General features: G+C 37.0%; 1 protein-coding gene across 2 annotated transcripts in view; it reads left to right on the top strand.

Annotated features, from left to right (window-relative positions):
* Window positions 1–25383, top strand: part of MMP16 (matrix metallopeptidase 16) — a 397127-nt gene that overhangs the window by 298752 nt on the left and 72992 nt on the right. The window lies entirely within an intron of this gene.

Raw genomic sequence — 25383 nt, 5'->3', positions numbered from 1 at the left:
TGTAGTATAATACTGAAAAATACTTTTTCCTCAATGTTTGTAAACCATTCTGAAAGATTAATGAAAAATGTAAGTTTTTTGTTGGCATCAGTATATTCAAATAGCTACATATTACCAATACCATTCATTTAAAAATAAAATAATGTGCTCTTTTTTTTAGTAGGTATGAATCAATAAATAATGAAATGTTGTCCTACTTACACAGAATATCCTATCTACCAGGGGCCATACTTTAAAATATATATATTTCATATAATTTTAATAGGCAAAATACTTTATTTCCTTTATTTGAAACTAAGGTTTGGATTTGCTATAAGATGCTCAAAAGCATCATAATTTTCAGAAAAAAAAATCAATGTTTTTGTTCAAATACATGAATATATTTTTGAATTTTATAAATGCCCTACAATGCTCAGTTAGATATCTCTTACTTAATTTAAGTAGGATAATAAATTTAGATTCAAGGAGTAAAGTAAAAAAGCTTACTCATTACTCATTGTGGCTAAGCCCACAACAACTAGTTGAAATGAACAGAAAATGCAATAATTTTCTTATTTTACAAGATACCAAATGACAACTGAAAGATTCTGATTTCACTGCTTTGGCTGAATTTCCACATCCAAGTGTTATTCCTTGATATCATGGTGATATCACCGAAATGTCATCTTTATCTGAGAATATGATATGAAATTGACTCTGAGTACATTCATTTCATTCTTCTTATCTGTCTAATTATATTGCCAGTTTCAGAAGGGACAGGTCTCTCCATGTCTAATGATTATTTTTACCAACCTTATGCTCTGCACACTGTGAGAGCTTAGTGAGTGCTCTTGAATAACCACTGGTTCTTGGCATCAGGAATGAGTTGAAAGTACATAGGCCAACTCTCAAATAAAATGCAGTGGCCACTATTTTCAATGTCAAAGCAAGTGTGTGTGTGTGTATATATATATATATATATATATATATATATATATATATATTTATATAGTGAGGGCTGCTTCTCTAAACTCTCATGGTACCTAGGATCCTTAATCAAAACTCTCTGCTGGACAGAGTTTCTAAACTGTCTGAATTCAGTTTCTTTCACCAGGCCCTGCTCTACTTCTAAGAATAAATTCTGTAGATGATATCTTGTTTATAATTTTCATGCTCGTCTCCTATTGCCTATGATGAATATGTATGCCCAGGGTAGTTTACGAGGGACCAGGGCTTCCCTGACAGCTCAGCTGGTAAAGAATCTGTTTACAATGCAGGAGGTCCCACTTGGATTCCTGGGTCAGGAAGATCCCCTGGAGAAGGGATAGGCTACCAACTCCAGTATTCTTGGGCTTCCCTGAGGGCTCAGTTGGTAAAGGAATCTGCCTGCAATGTGGGAGACCTGGGTTTGATCCCTGGGTTTGGAAGATCCCCTGGAGGAGGAGGGCATGGCAACCCACCCCAGTACTCTTACCTGGAGAATCCCCATGGACAGAGGAGCCTGGCAGTCTACAGTCCATGGGGTTGGAAAGAGTCGGGCATGACTGAACAACACACAGGATTTATAAATAGAAGGTAACACCCCTGACTTTATGGAGCTCATACTCCAGGAGTGAAGATAAACATTAACCTAGGTACTTTTAAGATACAAGAGGAAAAGACATGAAGCAAAAGTACTGAAGTCTAGTTGAGTATATAAAACACACCTGACTGAGAAAAGGCTTATGCCAAATTTTGAGAGAGACGCTTCCTAGGCACATTAAAGCAATTGCTATTTGACATACTAAAAAGTTGATGTACTGCGGCAGAGAAGATAGATAGATATCATAACTCTAGTACAAAGTGATAAATGTTGTAAATCAGAAATAGACGAAAATTTGATCACAGGGAAGAGAATATGATTGAGTGATACCTGCTCTTAGTTAATAACTATGTGCATTGGGTAACTAATAGGTGCCTGAATATAAGCTAGGCACTTTATGTTGATAATCTCCGTGTGTGTTCTTAGTTGCTCAGTCTTGTCCAACTCTTTGTGACCCGGTGGACTGCAGCCCACCAGGCTCCTCTGTCCATGGCGATTCTCCAGGCAAGAATACTGGAGTGGGTTGTCATGTCCTTCTGCAGGGGATCTTCCCAACCCACGGATCAAACCCAGGTCTCCCACATTGCAGGCAGATTCTTTACCAACTGAGCCACCAGGGAAGCCTGCTGCTGCTAAGTCACTTCAGTCACGCCTTTCCCAATAGGGAAGCCTAATAACCTCTAAACCTTATAATAACACAGCAAGATGGAAAGCATTCTCTCTTTTACAAAACTGAAAATCAGGACAGTAAGTAGTCCATAAATGACTATGCTGCTGCTGCTAAGTCGCTTCAGTCATGTCCGACTCTGTGCGGCCCCAGAGACGGAAGCCCACCAGGCTCCCCTGTCCCTGGGATTCTCCAGGCAGGAACACTGGAGTGGGTTGCCATTTCCTTCTCCAATGCATGAAAGTGAAAAAGTAAAGTGAAGTCGCTCAGTCGTGTCTGACTCCTAGCGATCCCATGGACTGCAGCCCACCAGGCCCCTCCATCCATGGGATTTTCCAGGCAAGAGTACTGGAGTGGGGTGCCATTGCCTTCTCCGATAATTGACTATAGGTTTACTTAATTCCAAAAATCTGTTTTCCACATTAAGTTTTGCTAACTGAAAGAGCTAGGGAAAGTTTGAAAAGAAAAATAGACTTAAAGCTATATTTTAAAATAGTAAGTATTCAAGAAATACTTACCAAACGTATGTTGTGAGACTCTGTTTTAGGCACTGGCAGTGTAGCAGTTAAAACAAACAAACAAACAGCAATAACAACAACAAAACAAAAAACCCAAGCTAGATCCTGCTTTCTTGGAGCTGACATTCTGTTTTCAAAGTGGATGTTCAGGGGAGAGTGCTTCACACAGAGGTTTGGACCTGCCACGCAGGGCTAATCGGACAGCACCCACATTGACTGAGCCCCCCAAATTCTGTTTTTCTCTGTTAAGAACTTCAGGCCTTTTAGCTACTCCCTCTGTGCCTACATGGTCTAGACTACCTTCACCTCTAAATTAACGTCATTTTCCAGGTACCTGATCTTCCCACCTGAAGTTACTCGTTGTCAGTCTCTCTTGGCACACCTACTTTTTAAATTTTCCTTTGACATACTCATCATTAACTTTTGTAGTTTGCTCCTTATCGTCTGTCCCTTCAAGTGCATTTTAAGATCACCCACTATTAGATTTCACTTTTAATAATGTAACAATTTTCTACTTTTCTTCATTACTATTCTTTATGCAAATTGGAAACCTCTTTGTTTCTTCAACTCTTACCAACACTCATTTCACTTTAGTTTTATTCCCTGGGGCCTCTCTACAGCCTTTGCTTATCCAAAATTTTCATCCTCAACATCTTCCACATGTCCCAGACCCTCTTAACTATTCATCAACCCCAAAATCTCTTTTTAGTGATTTTTATATTTATTCTCTACATTCAGTTTGCATGCTTTTTTATTTCTATTTTCTTTAATTATTTCTCATTGTAATGTGTTTCTTAACTAGATTATAAACTTCAGAGTAGGGATTGGTTTGTATGGACCTCGTGGTGCTTGAGCAAATAAATTAGGTAATTTCAGTATAATATGTATTGAATGAAACTATAGCTTTACCTTGTTTATACAACAGTAATCAATCAATTGAAAGTATTCCATTCTTTTAGTTCATTATTCCATGCCCAGGATCTCCATGAGTATTATCTACTTCAATTCTATATGTATGATTTTTAAGTAAAAAAGAAGAAAATATAGATATAAGTAAAAGATAATATCATCAAGTGATTTTGTTTTCTTAATAGAAGGAGACTTTCTTTGTAAGTGTAGCTTCAGCATAATTCTTCTGGTAGCAGTCTTCTTAGGAGGTTGGATATACATTGAGCTCACAAAAATTCATTTATTTATAGTGAATTCACCTGGATATACTTTCTATATGGAATATAAGTAAATTATATATATATATAGATAGTATTATAAACATCATTTTACATATTATTTATTTATTCATGAGAAAGTTAATCTTTCTAGGCAGCTTTATAATCTTTGGTTAATGTAAAGCAAGAAAATGAAAATCAAAACTAAATGCCAAAGAACAGAAAAACGAAATAGCAATCACAAAATAACTTTGTCCGTACTTTATAGAAGGTGATTTTTAAGAGTGTCTTGAACAGTGTAAGCTGCTATTGCAATTGGGCTGACAACAATTATAAAATCTGATTGTTCAAATGAATACTCTCAAAGTTCCTTTGGACAAGATAAAAACATTGAATAGTCTGCTGTGGTATGAAAAAGAATGGGAAGTGGAATTAGCCTGCCTTGTAGAGGATATGTTTCAGTACACAGTACTATGTTGCATGTGGAGCAACGCAGCGGTAACTATATTCTCCCTAAAACTAGGGACACTAAGAAAAACCATATCCACCAACTCAGTTTCTTATAGCTCAAAAAATAAAAATAAAAAAGTAAACAAGAGAAAGGGTGGTTCTGGACGACTGACCTGCTCTTTACATCAAGCGGAGCAAGCAAGGGTCCCTTCTTTAGAATATAGCTACAAAGGATAGTGTTAAGAGGCAAAGCTGAAAGCTGTCATGGAAAAGCATTTGAGGAAGTACAGTAAAGTGTCTTCCTAGTTAATATAGAAAAGCAACAGCTTTGACAAAGAGAGCATTTCATCATTTATCCAAAAAAAAAATCATTAGGTTCCTGTTACTTCGTCAAATTTTTGCTTGTTCATTTACCACAAAATGATTTGTTCTTAAATATGACCATCTTCTCTTACAGCCACCTACTGAATTCTACTGAAGAATCATACTTCTTGTTATTTCCATAGAAACACATTTGTTAACACTATTTTGACATTCATTAAAAGTACATTCAGCCAAGTTTAGTAAGTACAGAGTATGATCCAGTTTTATTTGCAAGACAGTTTTGTTTCATAAAAGATGTTATACAAGAAAGAGGAGATGCTTATTGAAAGAGATAAATTATATTTCCACAATACTGATTTGTAACTTAACTCCTTACAAGTGATCAAAATTGAGCTTTTTGACTCTTCAGTAGCTTCGAATCTCTTGGTATTTAAATATCAATGTGTTTCCCATTCTATGCTAAACATCTCCCCATGAACCAATATTTGCTCCTTTCATTCATTTTATTTTGTTTTTAAATTTTTCTTCCTGTGCTGCGTGTTCCTCGTTTCAACCGTATCGTTCTTGAAATCTGGAACTGTGCCTTCCTCACGTCACCTTTATAACTATATCACATTATTCACGCAGAATATTTGGTCAATTTTTCAAGTGTACTATGCCTTTTCTGTATTAATGACATTGAACTTTTGAAACTTAAAGAAGTTGAAGCTATGATTTTTCCCTTAAAAAGCTTAAATCTTATCAGGGAAGGGGCAACAGGTAATTATCAATCAGAAATGCTTTGTTTAAATCAAAGCCCACAAAACAGAGAGCAAAAATGGCCCTTTACACATAAGAGAATATTGGCTTAAGCCTGGCAATAGTAAGATCATAGAGACGACTGTGGAGTCCAGGTGGTAACTTTCCAACAAGCGGTGTGATCTAGGATAAGAAGAAACTCCAGATGTCAAAATCACTGTGGTCAGCTTTGAAGGATCCTAGATACAGACCTTTTGGCTCAGAGAAGTGAGGCGAAGGAGCACGTGAGGGTTGTGTGTTCAAGTTCCCACTTGACCTCCGATGCCAAATTTAACAGCCTTGAAACTGAGCTACTGCTCTCCCCTCAAGAACCTACTCCTCTGCTTCTTCTCTTTTTTCACTCCAAATAAGGGCGGTTCCATCTTCCCATTTATTTAGTAAATAGATAAAGTATAGAGCCAAATCCAGTTGGCTTTACCTTCAAAAAATACATTAAAAATCCACCCATTTTTCTCTCCTTCCACTGCTTAAGTCCAATCAAATGCACCATCACAGCTCACCTTCGTATTGTAATATCCTCCACACTTGTTCCCCTGGTTCCTCCCTTGTCCCTAATGTCAACCCTTCAATGTCTGCCAAGGTTCCTATCAAACAATCCCACTTCTGAGTATATATCCAGAAGGGACGGGCAACATTAGCTCACAGAGATATCTGCACTCCCATGTTCATTGCAGCATTATTTATAAAAAGCCAATATATGGAAACTAGCCAAGTGTCTATCAACAGATGAGTGGATAAAGAATGTATGATGTGTGTGTATATATATACACACACATATACAATAGAATACCATTCAGCCTTAAAAGAAGGAAATCGTGCCATCTGTGAGGCCATGGGTAAATCTAGAGATCATTATGCCGAGTAAAATAAGGACAAAAAAGACAAACATTGCATTATCTCACTTATATGTAGAATCTAAAAAAGTTAAGCTTATAGTAACAGAGAGGAGAGTGGTGGCTACCAAGGGCTGAGGGTGTGGAGAAATGGGGGATGTTTATCAAAGGGAAAACTCATTTATAAGATGTATTTCAGTTATAAGTGGTATAACTTATGTATTCAGTTACAAGATGGATTACCATGGTGACTACAGTTAATAATGCATCATTGACTTGAAATTAGCTAAGAAAGTAGATCTCAAGTGTTCTTACCACACACACTCAAATTGATAACTATATGAGGTGACACATATGTTTATTAGTTAGATTTTAGTTAATCATTTCACAATGTATACTTAAATCACTAAGTCATGCACCTTCAATATATATAATTTTTCTTTGTCAATATATCTCAGTGGAGTTGGTGGAGAAAAACAAATTTCTTTCAGTTGCCCACAGGCTCCCTTGACCATTCCACTTCCCTTTCCCTCTCTGATCTCACCTCCATTTTCACACTCTGATCACTTCTACCCACTCAATTCCAGACACTCTTGTCTCCCTGCTGTTTCTTGAACTTGCAGGCCTTCTTGTCTTTGCAGATCTTTCCCTATCAAATAACAAATATTCACATCATCTTCTAGATTTCTCCTGCAGTTTGTAAAAGTCAGAATATGATCTCCATTCTCTAGTCCTGTCCAAACAGTCTGCTGTTATATAGGTCCACATGGAGTCAGATGCATGAAAGGGAGCAGTATTTGTAGAAATACAGAAAGGTTTATTGTGAGTTATATAAATTCTGTGCCATTTTTTGAGCACAACAAATAGATTTATCTTTTAAAGTTGGATGAATTCTCTCCCAGCTCTCAACGGTATCACTCATTCCCATTGCAAGGTGGTGTGTCATTGTTTACATCACTGTAGAAGAATACTTAAACTCTTATCTCTAGACATTAGAGAGAGACTTGGAGTCAGATGTTTCTTGTCACAGACTCCAAGCAAGGACTATGTCTACTTCTCTATTTGTTGTTGAATTGCTCAGTACTCCGAACATAGTAGACAATAAATAATTGTTAAATAACTTACATTTCACAATGGCTAATAAATTCCACCATACGTATGTAGTAAGCTCAGGAAATGGTAGCTATTATGTAAAGAGACAGACTCAGCCTTTTAAATTACTTATTGTACTTATTAACGCAAATTCTCATGCTATTTGAAATTATTTTAAAAAGTAACTTTTAGTTGATTAAAGATCACGAAAAAATAGTTCTAATTCTTAAGATATAAGGGAAAGGAAAAAGTTCATTATCATTGTTGGTTATATTACTCTGTAAAATGATTTAAAATATTCTATTAGTAGAGAATCCAGAAAATGTTTTTACAAACAAAAAATAATTAGAGAAATTTCACAGAATAAAATAATCCAAAATTACTCTGAGTCAGAGTTTAATTCTGTACTTCCAGGAAGTATTACCTGATAATTATAGTACTTTGTAATTGGGGCTAGATTCACATAAGAACAAAGGGAGCAATTGCCAAGATAGTATAGGCAGAGAATTAATTAAAATTTCCTTGTAGCACAAAATCATAGTCTTTCAAAAGTTTTAGGTAAACATTTTAGGCAGTAATTGGAATTATGTGTAATACTTTATTTTAATGTCAGTATTAATTGATCTTTAAATTATCTGCATTTATTACTTAAAATTATTATTTAAATTTTAATTATGATAAATAATTAATTTTAATTATGATTTAAATTTAAAATTTACTCTTGAAATACTTAAATTTTTATAGACATTTTCTACTTAAACTGTTGGGGCAATATATAAGAATTCAGTAGAATAGATTTACAGTCACTTGAGTTTTCAATTTCCTCCTTAGGCACTTTTATTTGGGGGTAGCCATAAGCATTTTGGATACTTGTTTAGATTCAGTAAAACTATGTTTATTAATAATATAAAATAGAACATTTAATATATACTTACAGTGCATATTTTGGAGACTAAAATATATTTTATCATGTACATTTTATTATAAATTTTAAGTATAAATAGGGCAATTCTGTAATAGTCATGCAAAAATATTTTCTGAGACTATATTGTGAGCTAATCTGAAAAATTGTTTCACTCCATAACAGCATGAATCTTCCTATTCTGCACTTATTAGTGATCTAAATAATTTCAGTATCAAAGATCAATGTTTTCTTGTTCCATGTTTGTCATAATCTGTATCTTTAGATTTTTATGTGGAAAGTGCTCATATTCATCATAAAGTTCATATCACTTTAACCTTAATGCAAATTTAGTTCAAGATTTATGTTGCACATAAAGGTAGGCTGTTTTAATTTTAGAAGTTATGAATATAGTGATTCTTCCAATCTTTTTCCTTCACACTTGCCATTTGTGGCTAAAATACCACTTTTGACCTCATATTTTGTAAAGCAAAAATGAAGCTTTAATCTTTCCATTCCCTTTTTAAACTTTCAGCTAGCAATGTTGTGATCATTAGTTTACTTTGTAGATTATGTGAACTAATTTAAACACTGAGCCAGCACTTCAAGATTTCTTAAAACTCTTGTTTATTTTATCTTTTGCAAGGCAATGTTAATGTGTATAAATATTGAAAGCAAAATAGAGGCCAAAACTCACATTATTTGTAAATTATTTGAAAATCTATTGAAAAATTCCATGAAAGTCAAGAGGAAAAAATTACAGCTATTAACAATATTAAAAAAAAAATGTTCTGAACCACGGGGGTGGGGTGGGGCGGGGGAGGGAGCTGAAATGTAGCCTTTCTAATAAGCATTAAAATATGATCAAAATATAATTTTCTTCACATAAAAAGTAACATAACTCATAGGATTAAAATTAATTAGCAGTACCTAGCCCATAGGTGGGAGAAGGCAATGGCAACCCACTCCAGCACTCTTGCCTGGAAAATCCCATGGGCAGAGGAGCCTGGTAGGCTGCAGTCCATGGGGTCACGAAGAGTTGGACACGAGTGAAGCGAGCGACTTCACTTTCACTTTTCACTTTCATGCATTGGAGAAGGAAATGGCAACCCACTCCAGTGTTCTTGCCTGGAGAATCCCAGGGATGGGGGAGTCTGGTGGGCTGCCGTCTATGGGGTCGCACAGAGTCAGACACAACTGAAGTGACTTAGCAGCAGCAGCAGCAGCCCATAGGTAGCATCCAATACATACTTATTAAATGAATAACATTTTTACTTTTAACTCTGCGTTCTCTGCATTTAATCTTCATGAGGGAGGTTCTTGGGTGTTTTGTTCATTCTTCTATGTATGCTTCTTAGGATACTTTAACGTTTCAATGCGTCATATTATGTTTGTTTACATAATTATGAGTAAGATGGAAAAAAAAGATTTCAGGTTTAAACTGCAGCATTAGTATTTCTTAAAATAAATAGGAAAATGTGCACAGATTCCAAATTAGTAATCCCATACGTGGCTATTCATCCAGAAATAATGAAGTAAATCTAAAATGAACAATAATATTTATTACAACTTTCTTGCCAATAGGAAAAAAAGTTTGCAAGCAACCCAAATTATTCAGTAATATTGTAATGGTGTAGCAATTAATAGTACATTCAATGGAATGTAATGCAATGACTTAAGGATCAATTAAGGTGAATATATGAAATAATGAGACATGATAATAATGTAAACACAAATAAAATGGTAAAACATAAGATTTTATGCATCATGAATTGTAGCATTTGAAGTATGTGTGTTTATAAGGCATAGAAATTATAGAAAAACTTTATTAGGCAAAACTTAGAATGATGGAATTATGAGTGGGAATGATGGAATTCTGAGAATTATTGTTATCATGTTGCTTAGAGTTCAGGAAAAACTAAATAGTTTTGAAGGCTGTGGTATACTAAGTAATGGTGAAACCATACAATTTTCAAAAATGTAGGTAGGCAAAACCTTTTGAAGTATGCCCTTGAGAGGTGTGGGTAGGATGGTAGAGTATGAAGACTCTGAGCTCACCTTTCTCTATGAGCACACCAAAACTACAACTATTTACAGACCAACTATCAGTGAGAACCACCTGAAGAAAAGATTTTCAGCAACTAAAGCTATAAGGAAGAAACCACAGCAAGATGAGTATGATGGGTGGAGATGCAATACAGTCAAGACCTACATGTCTAGATAGGCAACCCTCAAATGTGAGAATAATCACAATTGCAGGGGTTTTCCACCAAGGAGCAATGGAATTTGGAGCCCCACGTTGGACTCCAAAGCCTGCAGGTCCTTCAATGCAAATATGAGCCCCCAGAATATCTGAGTCTAAGAGTAAACGTGCCTTGCACATGAGAGAGGCAATTGGCTGTAGGAAACAGACTCTGCCCTTAAAGAATACACAGAAAATCTCACACACTCTAACAACTAGTATAGAGGCAGTGATTTGAAAAGATTCTGGGTCGGAGCCACATGCTGACCTTGGAGTCTCCCTGAGGGGTAGGAGACAACTGGGACTCCTGCTGGAGATAGAGATACAGGCTACAACCACTGGGAGAACCTATTCCACTGTGAGGACACGGGCGCTGACAAGCAATTCTGAAGTCCTCCCTTTAGCCTTTGAGGGCTTCCCTCATAGCTAAGTCTGTAAGGAATCTGCCTGCAATGCAGGAGACCTGGGTTCGATTTCCGAGTCAGGAAGATCCTCTGGAGAAGGAAATGGCAACCCACTCTAGTATTCTTGCCTGGAAAATTCCATGGGCAGAGGAGCTTGGCAGGCACAGTTCATGGGGTCACAGTAGTCAGACACAACTTAATGATTAAACCACCACCACCACCACCACCCTTTAGCCTATAAGCATCTGGAGCTCACCAACCCACCCGCCAACTGGTACCAATCCCAGGATCCCCTGAATTGAGCAATCAGCAGTGTGAGGAACAGGTTTCAACTAGTAGTGTCCAAGGACTCAGCTGCACCCACAAAAGGCTGGCTCCAGTCCTGGACCCTTACTGCCAGTCATGCCAGAAGCCAGCACCAGCGGCCAGTGCACAAGCACCAACCCTGAGTCTCCTCAGACTAGGCAGCCGGCTGCACGGGGATCCGCTCTACCCGTCAGTCCCTGACAGCTTCTGTATAAAGTAGAGCCTGGTAGCCAGCTGAGTTAGGAGTTAGTTACACTTGCTAATAAGCCATGATACTTTGTCCTTCCTACAACAGAAGGACCCATGCCACCTGCATAAGGGGCACTCCTAGAGTATGTAGCTCTGCTGACCTATATACTCACAGAGAGGAGTGTGCTTAAGGCCCTGAGGGACATCTCTATCACTGGGCCACGTTTCCAAGATTAGGAAATAGTAACAAAGAACCTAACACATAGAAATGAAAACAGAAAATGAGACAATAGAAGAATATATTCCAAACAAAACAAGATAAGAACAGAGAATAGCTAGGGGAAATAGAGATAAAGATCCTCCCGAATAAGGAGTTTAAGCTACTAATTGTAAATATGCTCAATGAAAATAATGAATGAAGAGAGAGAAGACACAGAGAAGCTTAACAGGATTAGAAAATATAAAAAAGAATCAAATAGCTGAGGATCATAGTAACTGAAATAAACACTTGAAGGAGTTCAGCAGATTAGATATTACAAAGGAATGGATCAGTGAGCTGGAAGACATAGTAATGGAAATCACCCATGCTGAACAGAAAAAAGAAAAAAAAAATATTAAGATGTTTTAAGATATCTCTGGTATAATATCAAGTGAAACTAATATTCACATTATAGAGTTCCCAAAAGGAGAAGAGAGACAAAAAGGAACAGAAAACTTATATATGAAAACATAATAGCTGAAAACTTCCCTAACTTGGGAAAGGAAAGAGCCATCCAGGTCAGAAATTTCCAAACAAGATCAACTCAAAGAGGTATACAATAGACATAACTAAAATGGCAAAAATTGAAGACAAAGAGAGAATCTTTAAAGCAACAAGGGGAAAGCTACTAGGTACATACAAGAGAACTCACATAAGATGATCAGCTGACATCTCAGCGGAGCATTTGCAGGCCAGAAGGAGTGGCCCAGTATATTTAAAGTAATAAGAGGGAAAAGCCTACAACCAAGAATTATCTACTCAGGCTATCACTCAAATTTGAAGGCACAATTAATAGTTTTATAGACAAACTGAAAATAAAAAAGAGTTTAGCACCACTAAAATGGCTTTATAAGAAATGGGCTTCTCAAGGTAGAAAAAAAGATGACCAGTAGAAATATGAAGACTGTAAAAAGAAAAGAAAGCCTCATGGTTAAAGGCAAATATTCAGGAAAGATAGTAGATCAAAATCACCTATAAACTAGTAGGAAGTTTAAAAGAAGAAGTTAGTGAAATAATCTACATTCATAATAAGTAGTTAAGGAATACACAAAACCAAACAAAAAGTAGCAAAATATATGGTTAAAACACTAAACATGGTAAAAGAGAGTAAAAATGAAAGGCTGGTACTTTGAATTCAGACTTAAAAAAAGATCCTTAACTTAAACACGTGATGCATACCTTGTTACATATGCAATTCATGGTAAGCACAAAGCACAGCTGTATAATATGTGCATGTGTGCCCAGTCATTTAAGTCATGTCGGACTCTTCGCAACCCATGGACTGTAGCCCGCCAGGCTCCTCTGTCCTTGGGATTCTCCAGGTGAGAATACTGGAGTGGGTTGCCACGCCCTCCTCCATGTAATACATGCAAACATACCAAAAAAAGAGAAAGGAATCCACACATAATACTAAAGAGAGTCATCAAATCAAAGGGAAAAGAGCTAAACAAGAAAGAGCTTAACAAAATGACAGTGGGTACATATAAATATATAAATGCTGTAAATATAAATGAACTGAATGTTCCAGTCAAAAGAGCTGCTGAATGTGCATATATATATATACACACACACACACACACAAGTGAAGTGAAGTCACAGTCATGTCCAACTCTTTGCGACCCCATTGACTGTAGCCTGCCAGGCTCCTCTGTCCAGGGGATTCTCCAGGCAAATATACTGGAGTGGGTTACCATTTCCTTCTCCAATATATATACAAACACACACACATACCCAAATATATATATATATATACATATACAAGTTCAGTTCAGTTCAGTTCAGTCACTCAGTCGTGTCTGACTCTTTGCGACCCCATGAATCGCAGCACGCCAGGCCTCCCTGTCCATCACCAACTCCCAGAGTTCACTCAGACTCACGTCCATCAAGTCAGTGATGCCATCCAGCCATCTCATCCTCTGTTGTCCCCTTCTCCTCCTGCCCTCAATCCCTCCCAGCATCAGAGTCTTTTCCAATGAGTCAATTCTTCGCATGAGCTGGCCAAAGTACTGGAGTTTCAGCTTTAGCATCATTACTTCCAAAGAAATCCCAGGGCTGATCTCCTTCAGAATGGACTGGTTGGATTTCCTTGCAGTCCAAGGGACTCTCAAGAGTCTTCTCCAACACCACAGTTCAAAAGCATCAATTCTTCGGCGCTCAGCCTTCTTCACAGTCCAACTCTCACATCCATACGTGACCACAGTAAAAACCATAGCCTTGACTAGACGGACCTTTGTTGGCAAAGTAATGTCTCTGCTTTTGAATATGCTATCTAGGTTGGTCATAACTTTCCTTCCAAGGAGTAAGCGTCTTTTAATTACATGGCTGCAGTCACCATCTGCAGTGATTTTGGAGCCCCAAAAAATAAAGTCTGACTCTGTTTCCACTGTTCCCCATCTATTTCCCATGAAGTGATGGGACCGGATGCCATGATCTTCGTTTTCTGAATGTTGAACTTTAAGCCAACTTTTTCACTCTCCTCTTTCACTTTCATCAAGAGGGTTTTGAGTTCCTCTTCACTTTCTACCATAAAGGTGGTGTCATCTGCATATCTGAGGTTATTGATATTTCTCCTGGCAATCTTGATTCCAGCTTGTGCTTCTTCCAGTCCAGCGTTTCTCATGATGTACTCTGCATCTAAGTTAAATAAGCAGGGTGACAATATACAGCCTTAACGTACTCCTTTTCCTATTTGGAACCAGTCTGTTGTTCCATGTCCAGTTCTAACTGTTGCTTCCTGACCTGCATACAGATTTCTCAAGAGGCAGGTCAGGTGGTCTGGTATTCCCATCTCGTTCAGAATTTTCCACAGTTTATTGTGATCCACACAGTCAAAGGCTTTGGCATAGTCAATAAAGCAGAAATAGATGTTTTTCTGGAACTCTCTTGCTTTTTCCATGATCCAGCGGATGTTGGCAATTTGATCTCTGGTTCCTCTGCCTTTTCTAAAACCAGCTTGAACATCAGGAAATTCAAGGTTCACATATTGCTGAAGCCTGGCTTGGAGAATTTTCAGCATTACTTTACTAGCGTGTGAGATGAGTGCAACTGTGCAGTAGTTTGAGCATTCTTTGGCATTGCCTTTGTTTGGGATTGGAATGAAAACTGACCTTTTCCAGTCCTGTGGCCACTGCTGAATTTTCCATATTTGCTGGCATATTGAGTGCAGCACTTTCACAGCATCATCTTTCAGGATTTGGAATAGCTCAACTGGAATTCCATCACCTCCACTAGCTTTGTTCATAGTGATGCTTTCTAAGGCCCACTTGAATTATATGTATACACACCAGGGCTTCCCTGGTGGCTCAGATGGTAAAGAATTCGCCTGCACTTTGGGAGACCTGGATTTGATCCCTGGGTTGGGAAGATCCCCTGGAGGAGAGCATGGCAACACACTCCTGTATTCTTGCGTGGAGAATCCCCATGGACAGAGGAGCCTGGCAGGCTACAGTCCATGGGGTCACATGAGTTGGACATGACTGACTGACTAAGCATACACACACACACACACACACATATACGTGTGTGTGTGTGTGTGTATCCATAAGGGACTCACTTCAATTCTAACACAGAGCACAAGTGAGGGAATGGAAAAAAGTGTACCACACAAATTAAAATGATAAGAAAACTGGAGTAGTAATATCTATATCAGATAAAATAGATTTTACAACAAAAACTGTAACAAGAGACAAAGAGGAACATTACACAGTGATAAACAGAGCAATGCAAGTGGGAGATATAAGAATTGTAAATTTAAGGATACCCAATGAAGGAGCACATAAATACATACAGAGGATAGTAGAAAACACAAATGGGGAAATTAACAGTAGGACAGTAATAGTAGAAGACCCTCACTATGCTGCTTACTTCAGTAAACAGGTCACACAGAAAGTCAATAAAGAAATACTGACTTTAAATGACACATTAGCCTAGATGTACTAAATAGATATAAAGAGAACATTTTATTCCAAAGCACCTAAACACATATTCTTATCAAGTTCACCAGGAATATTCTCCAGGATAGATCAAATGCCAGGCCATGAAACGTATCTTAATAATTTCAATAAGATTGAAATGACATCAGGTACCTATTTGAACACATTGCTGTGTGGCTAGAAATCAACTATAGCAAAAAGCACAAACATTTGAAGGCTAAACACTATGACACTAAACAATGGGTCAATTAAAAAAACAAGATGGAACTCAAATATTGTCTGGAGACAAATGAAAATGGTAACATGACCATCCCAAATCTATGGGACCCAGAAAAAGCAAGCATTTCTAAGAGGGAAGTTTACAGTGATAAAAACCCATCTCAGAAAACAGAAAAATCTCACATGAAAACATAACCATACACCCAAAGAATTAGAAAACGATGAACAACAACAACAACAAAACTCAGTTAGTAGAAGGAAATAAACAATAAAGATCAAGCAGGAATAAATAAAATAGAAACTGAAAAAAAAAAAAAACACAGAGAAGATCAAAGAAACTAAGAGCTATTTTCTTTGAAAAGATAAACAAAATTTGTAAACTTTTGGTAGGTCTGTCTAAGGAAAAAGAGAGAGAGGTCTCAAAATAAATGAAATCAAAAATGAAAGAGAAGTTTCAGCAGAAACCACACAAATATAAAGGATCATAAGAGATTACTACAAACAGTTCTACACCAACAAAACTGACAACCTTATTGATGTGGATAAAATCCTAGAAATGCACAATATCTTACAGATGAAATCTCAAAGAAATAGAGAATATGAACAGACCAATTACCAATAATGAAGTTGAACTTAAAAAATAAAGTTTAGGACCAGAATGCTTTACTGGTGAATTCTACGAAACATCTAGAGAAGGATTAAAACCTATCCTTCTCAAACTACTCCAAAAAATTTAAGAGGAAGAAATGCTTAAAAACTCATTCAAATAGAACAGAATTCCTCAATGACCTCATTCACAAGAACTCAGTGAATGCTGAAAGCAAAACTAGACAAAGACACCACCAAAAGAAAAAAAATAAAAGATGACTATTGGTCAATATCAATGAAGAACATAAATGCAAAAATTTTTGAGAAAATATCAGCAAACTTAATTCAACAATACATTAAAAGGATCATACCCCCCAATCAAGTAGAATTTACCCAAGGAGGCAAGGATGGTTCAATATATAGAGATCAATCACTGAAATATCTCACATTAACAAATTCAAGGATAAAAATTATGATAAAAGTAAACACCCATTTATAAAAGAAACTTTCAAGAATGTGGTATGGAGGGACTGTACCTCAATATAATAAAGGTCTTAAATGACAAGCCTACAGATGAAAACAATGGTGAAAGGCTAAGAACATTTCCTCTAAGAGAAGAAACAAGAAATGAGTGCCCATTCTGATCACTTTTATTCAACATAGTAGTGGACGCCCTAGCCACAGCACTTGCACAAGAAAAATAACTAGTAGGAATCCAAAATGGAAAGAAAAATATAAAACTGCTACTGGCTGCAGATGACATGGTACAATACACAGAACATCCTAAAGATACCAAAAACCATCAGAACTCATAACAAACTCAGGAAAGTTGTGGTAAGAGTTAATATACACAAATATGTTCCATTTCTATACATTAGCAGCAGACTATCAGAAAGAGAGTTTAACAATTTGCTTTTGAAATTGCATAAAAATAACATACCATAGGATAAATCTAACTGAGGAGGTAAAAAGGCTTTTACTCAGAAAGCTATAAGACACTGATAAAAGAAATTGGTTTTGACACAAACCTACAGAAAGATACACTGTGCTCATGGATTGGAAGAATTAATGCTATTAAAGTGGACATGCCACCCAAGCCGATCTACAGGTTCAGTGCAATACCTATAAAAATTCCAATGACATTTTTCATAGAACTAGGATAAAGAATTCTAAAAGTTGTATGTAATCACAGATTTTAAATAGACAGTACAACCTTGAGAAAGAAGAACAAGGCTAGATGTAACAAACTTCCTAATTTCAAGCTATTCTACTAAGCTACACTAATCAAAACAGTGTGGTACTCGCACACATGCATATAGATCAATGAGACAGAATAAAGAACCCAGAAATGAGCCTATACTTGCATGATCAATTTATCTATGACCCAAAAAAGCAATGATATACAATGGGAAAAGCAGCCTCTTCAATAAATGTTGTTGGGAAACTGGACAACTAAATTCAAAATAATTAAACTGGGTTACTTTATCATACCATATACAAAACAAAGCAAAACAAACAGAAAAAATATGAAAATAGATGAAAGACTTAAATGTAAGACATGGAACTCCTAAGCATAGGCATTATGTTTTCTTTTTTTTAACATTGGTCTCAGCAGTGTGTATGTGTATATATATGTGTATATATATATATATGTCCTTGTGCAAGGGCAACAAAAGCAAAAATAAAATTATGGGACTACAGCAAATTAAAAAGCTTTTCCATAGCAAAGAAAACTATAAATACAAAAAAATTCACCCTACTGAATGGGAGAAGATATTTGCAAATGACATATCTGATAAGTGGTTAATATCCAAAATAGTCAATGAATTCATGCAACTGAACATCAAAATCAGCTGATTAAAAATGAGCAGAGGAACTGAACAGACATGTTTCTGAAGAAGAAATACAGATAGCTAGTTGATATCATGAAAATTTGTTAAACGTCATCAAAACCTCAGTGACATTTATCAGAATGTCTGTTATCAAAAAGCAACAAATGTTGGTGAGATTGTAGAGAAAAGAGAACTTCTATACATTGTTGGAAAGAATGTAAATTGCTACAACCAATATAGAAAATAGCTTTGAGGCTGTTTAAAAAATTAAAAATAGAACTGCCACATATTTCTACCATATATTTCAGCATTTCACTCCTGCGTATTTATCTGAAGGAAGCAAAGCACTCATTCAAAATGATATTTACACCATAATGTTTGTTGCAGTATTATTTAAAATAGCCAAGATTTGAAAGCAGCGTAAATGCTCATCAATAAATTAATGAGTAAAGATGATGTCATATACACATACGGGCTTCCCTGGCGGCTCAGTGGTCAACAATCTACCAGCAATGCCAGGGCCGCAGGAGATGCAGGTTCGATCCCTGTGTGGGGAAGATCCCCTGGAGGAATGCATGACCACCCATTCCAGTATTCATGCCTGGAGAATACCTTGGCCAGAGAAGCCTGGCAGGATACAGTCCTTAGGGTTGCGGAGTCAGACATAATAAAGGTGACTTAGCATGTGCACACACATACATAGAATACACACACACACACACACACATACATGCATATGTAATAGATGATGTAGTATATTACATAACCATTAAAAAGAATAAAATCTTGCCATTTGTGACAATATGGATGGATGTAATGGATATTTTGCCAAGTGGAATAAGTCAGACAGAGGAAGGCAAATATGGTGTGGTTTCATTTATGTGTGGAATCTAAAAACTGCAATGAATGAGCAAGCATAACAAAATAGAAACAGAGTCATTGATACAGAGCATAAAGAGGTGGTTGCCAGATGGCCTGAGGATGGGAGAATGAGTGAAATAAGTGAGGAGGATTAAGAGGTACAACTTACAGTTACAAAATAAATAATGGAGATGAAATGTACAGCGTGGAGAATAAAGTCAGTGTTATATATGTATGGTGACAGATGGTCACTAGACTTATGGTGATCATTTCATAATGTATATAATTCTTGAATCACTATGTTGTTCTTGGAGCTAACATAGTATTGTCAGTGAATTATACTTCAATTGAAAAATAATTTAAGAGGGTACTCAGAAAAGAATACTTACAAACCTGTCATTTTATTTAACTTAAAAACTACAATTAAACACTCCTTTGAATTTTTTCTTAGACTGTGACTAAAAATGGCTATGTAATACAGTAATAACTTTTGATAATGTGATTTAACATGGCTAGCAAAAATGTACAATTAGATGAGGATCTAGCCCACTATGTATTAATCTTGAGTAAGAATAATCTCTAGAAAATAAAGCTTACTAAATATTTTGCTTCTGTTTTCCATTTTGTAGGCACCATGGTGAGAATTTATTCAGTTTACAATGGAAATACTTTTAAATCGTGCAGTGACAAGATCTTTGGCAATTAATCCAGAGAGCGTTGTTAATTTGTGCAATGTCATATAGCAAAGTTTGTCAGCTGAACAAACACTGATAAACTGAGTTGTAAGTTGTGTGAGGCATTTAGCAGAAAGACTGTTACATAGCAAATGCTCAAATAAGTTCAGCAGCTGCTGTGAGTGTTGCAATAGCAGTTGATGGTGGTGGTATTATTATTACTACTACTCTTGTGCAAAGCACTATAGCTAACCTGAAAGAGATTACAAATAGTCTGTGACAACATCTTTGCTCTTAAGAATCTAACAGTTCTCCTAATTTCTTCATTAATTTCCTTATTTTTAAAATTTTGACGGCTCCCAAATAATAGCTAGACGTTGGGAATGAACTGATGCCCAAGTCACTCTCCGTTCTTTCCTTCAGGAAGATTATAGTTGAGTAGCAGAGTTAGCAGTAACTCAATAATCACAGTGCCTCATGATGTGCTCTAATAGGCTGATACACAATATGCAGTGGGAACACATAGGAAGGCCACAAAAAATAAATCAGTAAATAAAGGGTTTCTTGTTTTTTCATTCTTTCTCTTGGTGTTTTAAAAGTTTTTTTGTTTTTGTTTTTTTTTTTGCTTAAAAAAATTTTTTTTTTGGAAGGATAATTGCTTTACAGAATTTTGTTGTTTTCTGTCAAACCTCAACATGAATCAGCCATGGGTATACATATATCCCCTCCCTTTTGAACCTCCCTCCCACCTCCCTCCCCATCCCACCCTGCTAGATTGATACAGAGCCCCTGTTTGAGTTTCCTGAGACATATAGCAAATCCCCGTTGGCTATCTATTTTACACATGGAAATGTAAATTTCCATGTTACTCTCTCCATACATCTCAGCCTCTCCTCCCCTCTCCCCATGTCCATAAGTCTATTCTCTATATCTGTTTCTCCATTCAGTTCAGTTCAGTTCAGTTGCTCAGTAGTGTCTGACTCTTTGCGACCCCATGAACTCCAGCATGCCAGGCCTCCCTGTCCATTGCTAACTCCCAGAGTCCACCCAAACCCATGTCCATTGAGTCAGTGATGCCATCCAACCATCTCATCCTCTGTCTTCCCCTTCTCCTCCTGCCTTCAACCTTTCCTAGCATCAGGGTCTTTTCAAATAAGTCAGCTCTTCACATCAAGTGGCCAAAGTATTAGAGTTTCAGCTTCAGCATCAGTCCTTCCAATGAATATTCAGGACTGATTTCCTTTAGGATGGACTGGTTGGATCTCCTTGCAGTCCAAGGGACTCTCAAGAGTCTTCTCCAACACCACAGTTCAAAAGCATCAATTCTTCAGCGCTCAGCTTTATTTATAGTCCAACTCTCACATCCATATATGACCACTGGAAAAACCATAGCCTTGACTAGACAGACCTTTGCTGAAAAAAGTAATGTCTCTGTTTTTCAATATGCTGTCTCAGTTGGTCATAACTTTCCTTCCAAGGAGTAAGTGTATTTTAGTTTCATGGCTGCAGTCACCATCTGCATTGATTTTGGAGCCCAGAGAAATAAAGTCACCCACTGTTTCCACTGTTTCCCCGTCTATTTGCCATAAAGTGATGGGACCGGATGCCATGATCTTAGTTTTCTGAATGTTGAGCTTTAAGCCAACTTTTTCACTCTCCTCTTTCACTTTCGTCAAGAGGCTCTTTAGTTCTTCTTCATTGCTGCCCTGTAAATAAATTCTTTAGTATAATTTTTCTAGATTCCGTATATATGCATTAGGACCCAATGTTTATCTTTCTCTTTCTGACTTACTTCACTCTGTATAATAGGTTCTGGGTTCATCGACCTCATTAGGTCTAACTTAAAGCTGTTTCTTTTTATTGCTGAGTAATATTCCATTGTGTATATGTACCACACTGTATCCATTCATCTGTCAATGGGCATCTAGGTTGCTTCCATGTTCTAGCTATTGTAAATAGTGCTGTAATGAACAATGGGATGCATGTGTCTTTTTCAGTTTTGCTTTCCTCAGGGTATATGTCTAGGAATGTGATTGCTGTGTCATATGGTGGGTTGATTCCTAGTGTCTTAAGGAATCTCCATACTGTCTTCCATAGTGGCTGTATCAATTTACATTCCCACCAACAGTGCAAGAGCGTTCCCTTTTCTCCACACCCTCTCCAGCATTTATTGTTTGTAGATTTTTTGATGATGGTCATTCTGACTGGTGTGAGGTGATATCTCATTGTATTTTTGATTTGCATTTCTCTAATAATGAGCATCTTTTCATGCGTTTGTTAGCCATCTCTAGGTCTTCTTTGGTGAAATGTCTGTTTAGGTCTTTTCCCCACTTTTTGTTTGGGTTGTTTGTTTTTCTGGTATTGAGTTGTATGAGCTACTTGTATATTTTGGAAATTAATCCTTTGTCAGTTGTTTCATTTGCTATTATTTTCTCCCATTCCGAGGGTTGTCTTTTCACCTTGCTTATAGTTTCCTGTGCTGTGAAAAGGCTTTTAAGTTTAATCAGGTCCCACTTGTTTACTTTTGTTTTTATTTCCATTACTCTAGGAGGTGGGTCATAGAGGATCTTGCTTTGATTTATGTCATCGACTGTTCTGCCTATGTTTTCCTCTAAGAGTTTTATTGTTTCTGGTCTTACATTTAGGTCTTTAATCCATTTTGAGTTTATCTTTGTGTATGGTGTTAGGAAGTGTTCTAATTTCATTTTTTATATGTAGCTGTCCAGTTTTCCTAGTACCATTTATTCAAGAGGCTGTCTTTGCCCCATTGTGTATTCTTGCCTCCTTTGTCAAAAATAAGGTACCCATGGGTGCTTGGGTTTACTTCTGGGCTTTCTATCTTTTTCCATTGGTCTATATTTCTGTTTTTGTACCAGTAAATAAAGGGTTTCTTTTGGAAGATATTTAATCTGCATCTGTAAACCCTGTAAAGTTAGCCAAGCTTGGAGGTAAGAAGGAGTGTGGTGCTATGGGAAGTTAATGAAATTAACCAGAGATCAAACTGCCAACATCCATTGGATCATAGAAAAAGCAAGAGAATCCTGGAAAAGCATCTACTTCTGCTTTACTGACTATGATAAAACCTTTAACTGTGTGGATCACAACAGACTGTGGAAAATTCTTAAACAGATGGGAATACCAGAATACCTTACCTGCCACCTGAGATCCGTATGCAGGTCAAGAAGCAACAGTTACAACCAGACACGGAACAATGGACTGGTTCCAAATTGGGAAAGGAGTACGTCAAAAGCTGTATATTATCACCTTGCTTATTTTACTTATATGCAGAGTGTATCATGTGAAATGCCAAGCTGGATGAAGCACAAGCTGGAATCAAGATTGCTGGGAGAAATATCAATATCCTCAGATATCCAGACGACACCACGCTTATGTCAGGTAGTGAAGAGGAATGAAAGAGCCTTTGATGAAAGTGAAAGAAGAGAGTGAAAAAGCTAGCAAAAATGCAACATTCAAAAAACTTAGATCATGGCCTCCAGTCCCATTACTTCATGGGGAAACAATGGAAACAGGGAAAGACTTTATTTTCTTGGGCTCAAAATCATTGCAGATGGTGACTGCAGCCATGAAATTAAAACATGCTTGCTCCTTGGAAGAAAAGCTATAACCAACCTAGACAGCATATTAAAAAGCAGAGACATTAGTTGCCGACAAAGGTCCATCTAGTCAAAGGTATGGTTTTTCCACGAGTCATGTATGGATATGTGAATTGGACCATAAAGAAGGCTGAGAGATGAAGAATTGATGCTTTTGAACTATGGTGTTGGAGAAGACTCTTGAGAGTCCCTTGGACCACAAGGAGATCAAACTAGTCCATCCTAAAGGAAATCAGTCCTGAATATTCATTGGAAGGACTGATGCTGAAGCGGAAACTCCAATACTTTGGCCACCTGATGCAAAGAAGTGACTCATTTGAAAAGACCCTGATGCTGGGAAGGATTGAAGGCAGAAGGTGAAGGGGACAACAGAGGATGAGATGGTTGGATGGCATCACTGATTCAATGGACATGAGTTTGGGTAGACTCCAGGAGTTGGTGATGGACAGGGAGGCCTGGCATGCTGTAGTCCATGGGGTTGCAAAGAGTTGGACACAATTGAGAGACTAAACTGAACTGAACTGAATGTTGGCTCCTAGGAGAAGAAATGGTTAGAGCAAGACTGAGCCCCATTCATAAAAGGTGCTGCTGAAGACAGGTAGAAAAACAGGGATTTGATGATCAGGACAAAAGAGCAGCTCTAAGAATTGCAGTACTAGGCATAGGTGGCTGGTCACTGAATTGTAAATGACCAGGACTAATTTTTTTTAAGATAGTGCTTGCCTCTAGGTGTCAGAGGGAGCTGAAATTATGAAGAGAATCAGACAGGGTCAGATGACAAGAAGGTCTCCCTGGAATTGCGTGAAAAGTGCCAGGTCTTTCAAGTACCACACTATTGAGATTTCTGGAAAAAGAAGTTACAGTGTTTCTATTTCTCTAGAAAACTATTATTTACTGAAACTTAATTTTTAAAAAAAAGGTACATCATATTTTTAATAATTTTTAAAACAATTTATTGAAATATAGTTGATGTTTTTTCTTTTTTAAAATTTTACTGAAGTATAGTTGATTTACACTGTTGTGTTAAATTTCTGCTGTACAGCAAAGTGAATCGGTTATACATATATATATGCTTTTCCATTATCTTTTTTTAAATTTTATTATTATTATTATTTTACTTTATAGTATTGTATTGGTTTTGCCATACATCAACATGCATCCGCTACATGTGTACACATGTTCCCCATCCTGAACCCTGCTCCCACCTCCCTCCCCATACCATCCCTCTGGGTCATCCCAGTGCACCAGCCCCAAGCTTCCTGTATCCTGCATTGAACCTGGACTGGCGATTTGTTTCTTATATGATATTATACATGTTTCAATGCCATTCTCCCAAATCATACCCCCCTCCCTCTCCCACAGAGTCCAAAAGACTGTTCTATACATCTGTGTCTCTTTTGCTGTCTCTCATACAGGGTTGTCGTTACCATCTTTCTAAATTCCATATGTATGCATTAGTATACTGTATTGGTGTTTTTCTTTCTGGCTTACTTCACTCTGTATAATAGGCTCCAGTTTCAATTAGAACTGATTCAAATGTATTCTTTTTAATGGCTGAGTAATACTCCATTGTGTATATGTACCACAGCTTTCTTATCCATTCATCTGCTGATGGATATCTAGGTGGCTTCTGTATCCTGGCTATTATAAACAGTGCTGCGATGAACATTGGTGTACACGTGTCTCTTTCAATTCTGGTTTCCTCAGTGTGTATGCCCAGCAGTGGGATTGCTGGATCATAAGGCAGTTCTATAATATAGTTGATTTATAATGTTGTATTCATTTCTTCTATAAGGAAAGTGATCCAGTTATACATATTTATACATTCTTTTTCATATTCTTCTTCATTACAGTTTATCAGGATACTGAAAATGGTTGCCTGTGTTATAGAGTATGACTTTGTTTTTTATCTATTCTATGTATACTAGTTTGTGTCTGCTAATCCCAAATTCC

This window comes from Bos grunniens, chromosome 14, assembly GCF_055505025.1.
Source record: "Bos grunniens cultivar Pamir isolate PY7600 chromosome 14, Bosgru_T2T1.0, whole genome shotgun sequence".
Classification (NCBI taxonomy): domain Eukaryota; kingdom Metazoa; phylum Chordata; class Mammalia; order Artiodactyla; family Bovidae; genus Bos; species Bos grunniens.
Note: the sequence above shows the minus strand (reverse complement) of the source record. Positions and strands in the feature narration are given on the sequence as shown.